Raw genomic sequence first — 8,769 nt, forward strand, 5'->3', positions numbered from 1 at the left:
CATACTTAGTAATTTTGCTTCAAAAAACCTCATTGTTGACTCGTCGATTTACTAGTAGGAAAGTTGACCACTATTGAAAAGAGATTACTCTCAGAGACAAGTCGAAAGTTGATTCTTTAGGAAGAAGAATCATCCACCTCTTTTCTTCACTTAGTGCTATCCTTTTCTACCTTTTTGGTGGACCCTTCCTCTTTCCCTATTTAATGGTGTTGCATTAATTACAGAGGATCTTTATTCTTTCTTCTTCCATATATATTAATGTAGTTATAATACTTGCATAATTAATGAAACTACATCAAATGAGGGAGACTACCGTTTTTGCTCCTTCTGACTGTTCCCCTTTTCCATGCACTAGGCGACTAATAATAGGCATTTAATGCAAACGACATTAATTCACCGAAACATAAATAGTGCCAAAATAAGATTTTTCCCGAGTCAAAGAGGGTATAGGTTCCCCGATCAATGACTTAGCTACAAGAGATGTTAGAACAGGATAAGAGATTGATCAGTGTTCCAAAGATATACCTTGTCTATTTAGGGACATGTGAGTGTTATGTCTATGACTGATATGTGCAATTAACACTTGATTGAGAGGGTCTATAGTCGATTAGTTATAACAGGGTTATATTGAGTGTGACTCTCTAACTGCCACATTATCCCTTCTATTGACTTCTTGACGACACGTGACGTCCTCTTTGAACCGCCACATCACCTAGAAAGTCGGCAATAAAATTTATATATTTTCTTAGATAACTAATTAAAAAATATCGAGAGCAGAAACAAGATCTACACATGTATATTCATTGACTTAGAAAAAGCTTATGATAGCATTCTAAGAGAAATTATATGGAGAATTCTAGAAAAGAAAGATGTTAGCATAACATATGTTGAATTAATTAAGGATACAAGAATGTAATGACGGGAGTAAAGACTTTAGATGAAGTAACTGAAGTATTTCCAATAAATATAGAGTTACATCAAGGATCAGCTCTAAGCCCCTATGTTTTTACATTAATTATGGATGAACTCACTACACAAGTTCAAGACACAGTACCGTGGTGTATATTGTTTGCAGATGATATTATTTTGGTAGATAAAACACGTGAAAGAGTAAATGCTAAACTAGAATCTTAGTGGAAAACACTAGAAGGGAAATGTTTTAAGCTTAGTAGAATAATGACAGAATATATGGAATTTAAGTTTAGCAATATTAGATGTAATGAGACAATTATTAAGATAGGAGATGATGAGTTATCCTGAACCGAAAGCTTTAAATATTTAAGATCATTTTTGCAAAATGATAGAAGGATTGAGAGAGATGTCTTACATCAAATATAAGTAGAATGGTTGAAATGAATGAGAGCGTTAGGTATTTTATGTAACCATAAAGTACCTCTAAAACTTAAAGAGAAGTTCTACAAAATCACAGTTAGACCTGCTATATTATATGGAGTGGAATGTTGGGCTATAACTCGAACACATGAGTAAAAGATAAGAATTGCAGAGAGATGAGGATATTAAAGTGGATGTGTGGACATATGAGGATGAACAAAATAAGAAATGAGAACATTAGAGAGAAAATCGAAGTTACATCTATTAAGAGAACTCCGAGAGATAGATTTAAGATGGTACATACATATACTTAGACGACCAATAAATATTTAAGTTAGAAAATATGAAACTATGACAAACATATATCAAACGAAAAAGATCAAAAAAAAATTTGGTTATTGATAAAAAAGATAAGATAAAATTTATTTAAGTATAGATGATGATATAGTAAGAGATAATGTATTTACATTCAAGTGTTTGGCTTTTTAGGAGAGTCAATCACTTTTATCTGCAGTTCTTTTTGCCAGCTTGTTTAATAAAAGGTCAAAAGAACCTTAGTGAAAAGAATTAGTCTCATGTAATGTGGCAAGAGCATGATAAGAATGGCAATCTCAAAGTTTATATATACTAGATACTCACCACTGCCACTAGCGCTCTACTTTTTTTTTTTTATTTTTGTCTAAGGTGTGCAATTGATTCTAAAAGAATTGCTTGAAATTTCTTGACCAACTTGTGGGCTTGTTCATCTTTTGGAATTTGGCATCCAAGCTGCAGCTGCCTTATCCACCTAATATTCCTAGGTTCAAATGTACATGTATAATAAACCTAGTAGCCACACACAAGGCCAGCATATCCCAACATATAGAATCTATATCTTTTTTCCCTGATTATCCAAAATTTAATAGAATTTCTACCAAATTTCTAGTCTTAAAACTATGCATTTTATTTTTTAAATTTTCTAGTAGAAAACAAAAACTACGCTATATCATTCCTTGTTCTTACAGTGAGATCCCATGTAAGTTAGTTGACAAAAAATAAGCTTAGAACTATAAGAGAATATATGAAATTTATTAAATTTTTGATATGTCGGGATTAACATAGTTTTTCAAGTTGTAGGATCTTCAAAACTTGAACTAGATCTCATCGTATACTCTGCAACGAGTTTCGCAAATAAAGACGACTTGTTTTCCAACAATCTTGCCGGCGTGTCATGCTCCACAATTACTCCTGGCCAAAGAGAAGAAATTGCATCTGAAATGAAGAATGAGGTAACTTGAGTTGAAGGAAGGCATGAATAATTAGCTTACTGACCATTATCTAGAAGTAGAACCATATCACTGTCAAGAACAGATGTAATCCTATGCGCGATAGTGATCACAGTAGATTCTGAAAATTGCTGCCTCAGGGTTCTCTGGATCACACTGTCTGTAGCAGTATCGACCGAAGCTGTTGCTTCATCGAGAACCAACACCTTACTTTTTTTCAGGATCACCCTACCCAAACAAACAAGCTGGCGTTGCCCCACGCTCCAATTTTCTCCATTTTCAGTCACTGAAAAGATTGAGTCCATAGAAAATATAGGCTTAACTCAATTGTGAAGGAGTCTCAAGCCAAAAGCATGATAAGCTACTATATCTAATTATGAAGGTCTTTTACCTTCCGAGTCGAGCTTTAGTTCTTTCTTCCTCACTTCCTCCCCGAGCTGACAGCTATCCAAGGCCTAAAACATTTGCATTGAATTAGATCAACAGTTTGGCAGGCCTGAATAAACAACTGAGAGCTAGCCATGAGTTCACCTTCCATATCTCTTCATCTTTGTACTCCTCCAGTGGGTCTAGGTTGCTACGAACAGTTCCTTCAAACATCGTTGGGTCTTGTGGGATTATGCTTAATCTTGATCTTAGATCATGAAGTCCTACTGTGGAAATGTCAATCCCATCAATAACTATCTGGCCGACGGTTGGATCAATTATGCGGAAGAGCGCCTGTATTAAAGTAGATTTCCCACTGCCAGTTCTACCCACAATCCCAGTTTTCATTCCTCCAGGAAAAGTACAAGTCAGGCCTCTCAATACCAAAGGCATGTTTTGTCTATAGCGAACCTGAATCATCAAATCATGAAATAAGATAGGATCGACAAATATATATACATTTAAATCTATCTTCAGCAGGAGAATAAAAAAGGAGAATGAACAATAAAAATATCAAAATACTATTGATGATGATATAAATCTAACAACCGACAAGAAGAAGCCACAAATCAGAATTACCTGTAAATTATGAAGTTCAATTTCTCCAATGGAAGGCCAATTTGAGTCAAGTTTATTTGATTCTATTGACAAAGGTGGTTCACTGTCAATGGCCATGTACTGCAATATTCGCTCAACAGATATCATCGAATTTTCAAGTTGACAGAGATTCCATATGACCCGGGCTAGTAGCATATTAAGATTAAGTCCATATGTGACAGCAAGGCCAGAAATACCTGAGAGGAAAAGGATGCCACTCCAAAAATGGTAGAAATTAGTATCAGATGTACTTGAATAACATAGAATTGAACTGTCGGCAAGGAAATTACCAGGATCGATCACCCCTCTTGGCATGGAGATTAGGAAAACTAAAGAAAAAGCAAACATAAGTGACGACAACATATCCAAACGAAAGCAAAGCCATTCCATTGCAGCAGCAGTGTGAAACTTTGGTCTAGAAAACTGATCTGACAGGTTGAAATTAGTGTTTATAAATCTTTGATTCTGATCAAAGCTTCTAATAGTAGTTGATCCAGACAGGGTTTCTGAGAAATGTTGTATGATTGGAGCTTTGCAAACACCATTCAACCTGGACAGTTCTCGGGCTGTACCTATGTAATAATTCTTCAACAATAGGAGAACAAATACATGATCAGCAAACAAACAATTAGGAGAGGAAATAACAGCATATCAGAGTTAGTGAAATTCTCATCATGGGGATTAACCTAAATATGATGGGAAAAGATAATCTAAATCATAAGAACTGCAAATTTTAGGGGACAAAAGAGTAAAGGAACCTACTGGGCACAAGTTTCTTTCATTTCATGTTTCTGTTAAAGCTATCATTTGTCTATTAGCCTAGAAGTGTCTCAATGTATAGAAAGGAGATGAATCAAGTAATCAACAAAATAGCACCCATGTTTGGACACAATTTCTGACTAATAGCAGTCCTTGTGGATTAAATAGTTTGATTTCAAAGCGACCAAAGCAATGCAGAAATATGTGGTCCTACCCATGCACAACAAATATGTGTTCCTACCCATGGGATTAGTAATAACAGATAGAGAAGTTGAGGAATAAAATCTAGGTTCATGTTCTTCAACAACATACATCATCAGCAAGAAGCCAAGTCCGGAATGTTTTAATTATTTTGGATTGACTGTATAATCTTGTCTGTCTTTGAGCTCTATAAAGCAATATAATAACCATAGTGTCAAATTTCTAGGCAGATTTTGGACTTCTGTTGTCCTATGTTAGGCCAGTAACAGTATTGTAAAATTTGTGAAACATTTGATTTAACTACTAAAATCACAGAATAAATAGAAGAAAACAACCTTAATAGGGGAAACAAGTACCTGATACCAAAGGCAGGTTGCAATCACAGGAATAAAGACAATGAATACTTGCCATGCAATTTGCGACATAACTGCAACTATCCCAACGAGTTGAATGAAATTAAATGCAACTGCACCAATTCGGGTAGGAATATCAGTATCAACGGCATTTTGATCTGTTGATGCCTGCAAAATAAAGGTGAAAAGAGTGATGAGGGATTACACATGGCAAACAAAACACTGCTAGGATGATTTATGAAATTACATACTCTATTAAGGATACGGCCACTTGGCGTGGAATCAAAGAACGACATAGATGCACGGAAAATGCAGTTATGCAGCTTGTTAAATAAAAGTGTTGCTGTCTTGTATCCAGCTGTTACAAGAAGCATAGCTCTCATAAGTACACAAAAGGAACTTCCAACAGCCAGTGCAACATAAACATAGATGAGCGTTGATCCACTAACAGGAGGTTGCTCATCTTCTGAGACAGGAGCTGCCCAAGCCATCCAATAATTGCTTCCAATCTGTAGTACTTGAAACAAAACTTGTGCCAACAAAATTAGAGGAACAAGGGCTCCTCCATAAGCCATTGTTACGTATTTCCAGTAGACCCAAAATCCAACACGGCCTTTCTCCCTCTGTTCTTCTTGAACAAGTTGTCCCTTTTGGCTATATGTTTCATCTGCCTTACCATTTTGTGTATCGCCGTTGATCCCAAGGCTGGGAGATCCTAGACCAATTTTTGTGTCAGTGTTACCAACTTGTGCATTGTTATCGGGAGCATCACTGTCAAGCTCAATGGAGTCAAGTGCTGCTAAAGCATCCTTGTGGGCACCAACCAATTCCCTAAATTCTGTCCCTGACTTTAGCATGTCATAGTATTTGCCTGCTTGTACAACCCTTCCATCTTTCATGCACTACGGATTAGAAAGCAACATTTGTTATGTTCCCTAACAAGCCTATGTAGCAATCACATGAAGCAATAATCAAGAAGAAGAAGGAAAGAAAAGGGCATTACTCACCAAAACAAGATCAGCTGAAGGTAAGAACTCCACTTGATGGGTGACATATATTACTGTTTTTGAAGCTAGATGACCAAGCAAGCATTCCTGCAATTCAGAAGATTATGAGGGGAAAAAAGATGACTCTCGAATGAATATGCTAATGATCTCTATGCTAATAAAAGACTAGATTTCCTATTTTAGATCACAGTCACACACAAAAAAGATAGAAATTAGAGTAAACCAGCTTTTAATTTGATACGTGCCAATTGTTTCACTATCAGTTTACAAAAGTACAATATGATCATTAAAGTTGGAGGAAGCAATGCATCCTACTTATGCTAGATAAAGGCTTTTTCATCTAAAGATAAAGACTTTCAACCTCAGGCAGGAAATTCCCTACTTGACAGTGTGCAAACATCAATAAAAGTTGCAAAGAGTTATTTTTGCTAAAAGAAAAAACGTGGATATAGTTGGAAATTATTCAACCATAATGTGTAAAATATTGAGTCTAAATTTAATCTAAAAAAATTAATGTAAAGCCTAGGAGTGAGGCATTACCATTATAGAAGTTCGTCAAACCATATTAGATTACGAAAAAAATGTGTACCTTAAACAGATGGGTTCCTGTGTGAGCATCCACAGCACTGAAAGGATCATCAAACAAGAAAATATCAGCATCATGGTACAGAGCCCGGGCAATCTGAATCCTTTGCTTCTGTCCCCCACTTAAGTTGATGCCCCGCTCTCCTATCACTGTCTGGTCTCCAAATGCCAGGATCTCCAAGTCTTTCTTCAATGAGCAAGCTTCAAGCACCTTATCATACTTCTCACGATCCATCTCCCTACCAAACAAAATGTTATCTTGAATTTCACCACTCTGTATCCAAGGCGACTGTGGAACATATGCAGTTGAGCCACAGAGCCTAACACTTCCAGAGATCTTTGGCACCTCGCCTAACAGGCTAGACAACAAGCTTGATTTCCCAGAACCAACAGTGCCACAAACAGCAACTTTCATGCCACGGAGCACCTTGAAGTTTAAATCATTCAAGGTCGGAGAATCCGAAGAGTGATTCCACGAGAAGGTTCCATTTACCACTCCACTGCAATCTCCGATGTGCCACTTGGAAGCCTCTCTGAAATATCAGAGTGCAACTCTTCGAGGCGTAAGAATGAAGCAATTCGATCAAGAGAAACCTTGGTCTGGACGATCATGGATATTGTGTCAGGCAGGTTGTAGATGGGCTCTTGCAACACTCTAAAAGTCGCCAGCGCCGACAGAACCTTCCCTGATGATAAGGGAATCCCCACAAGCATGCAGAATCCAAAAGTGATCACTGCCACAAAAATCGGCGCGCCCCAGAAGACAAAGGTTGTCATGGCCGACGTATAGACGAACTTCTTCAACCAGCTTTCCTCGTTCTCCCTCAGCTTGATTATTTTCGACAAGAACTTCGTCTCCCATCCTTGCAGCTTGAGAATTCTCATGTTCCTCAAGATCTCCGACGTCGCCTTCATTCTCGTATCCTTGCACTCCATCACCTTGTCCTGGTACTTCTCCTGCATCTTCCCGAGAGGTACATTGGCCAGCATTACAAGGACCGTGGCCACCAGAGAGGCGACAGAAGCGAGGCCTAAATTGGCGTACAATATGAGCAAGGCGAGCGCGACCTGCAACGGAACCATCCAGAGATCGTGCATGTACCAGCTGAAGAGACCGATTCGGTCGGCGTCGACGCTCATCAGGTTGATGACCTCGCCGCTGGACCGGCTCTGCTTCGACCGACTCGATAGGATGAGCCCCTTTTGGTAGATCATGGCGACGAGGGCGGCGCGGGTTCTGATTCCAGCTTGCTGTAACCGGAAGAACCAGTGGCGCTGCGAGAGGCACTCCAGGAGCTTCCCCGCAATGAAGGCAGCCACAAGCCAGTAGCCGGCGCCGGCGAAGAGAGGGTCGCCGTTGAGATAGCGAACGAGGAAGTCGATAAGATAGGGGCCCACGTATGTGGCGAAGGTGTACACGATCGCATAAATGGCCGTGATCGCCACTTGCTGCCATGAGGTGAGAAGCAGCGCCTTGGCCAGCTGGAATGTGGTTACGGAAGAAGTGCCGCCGGTGATGGAGCAGGACTTGAGGTTGCTTTTGAAGACCGGAAAGACACCGTTAATGCTATCGCGTGCCTCCAGCTGCGGCACGTCGGCGAGGTCGAGGGTTTTCCGGTTGCCGACGGCGACGGTGAGCAGCGGGCCGATCCAATAGAAGGTGAGTGAGCTGAGGAACCCAGCATTAGCGAACAAAGAGATGTTCCCTGTGACACTCTCTGCATTTGCAGAGACGCCGTTCAACAGCGGCTCCTCGACATCAGACACCCCTTCCGCCTCACGGGTGTTCCCAAAGAAGGCGACGGAAGTCATAATAAGAGCCGAGAAGGCGGAACCGATATCAAACGCCCATGCGGGAATGGACAAAACAGCTCGTTTTCTCAGGTAGACGAAATCGACGGCGAGGGAGGAACACGATATAAACAGGAACAATCCCCACCAGATCCGAAGAAAAATCGGAAATCGGGGAGAGACTCTTCTCACTGTATAGATAGACAGGCTTTCTCCTTAAGTAAATCTGATTTATACACACTCAATGTTGAACTCTAAAATATTTGTCTAATTAAATTCAAAGATCCTCTTAATTGTTTTTCTAAATCATTTATTACTGTATCACATAGAGACTCTTCTAATTAGATTTTTTTTTAGTTGACAGCCACCTTGGAATCTCTCCCCTTGGAGCTTACGTTTCCATGGCTGCTTGTTGTTGACCATTGACTTGATCGTTATGTACAGTCGAGGGCG

At 39.4% G+C, this 8,769-nt stretch overlaps 1 pseudogene; it reads right to left on the minus strand.

Moving 5' to 3' along the window:
• Positions 1-2,379: 2,379 nt before the first annotated feature.
• LOC121988867 lies at positions 2,380-8,473 on the minus strand (annotated as a pseudogene).
• Between the last annotated feature and the right edge of the window lie 296 nt (positions 8,474-8,769).

Source organism: Zingiber officinale, chromosome 6B (genome assembly GCF_018446385.1).
Source record: "Zingiber officinale cultivar Zhangliang chromosome 6B, Zo_v1.1, whole genome shotgun sequence".
Lineage (NCBI taxonomy): Eukaryota > Viridiplantae > Streptophyta > Magnoliopsida > Zingiberales > Zingiberaceae > Zingiber > Zingiber officinale.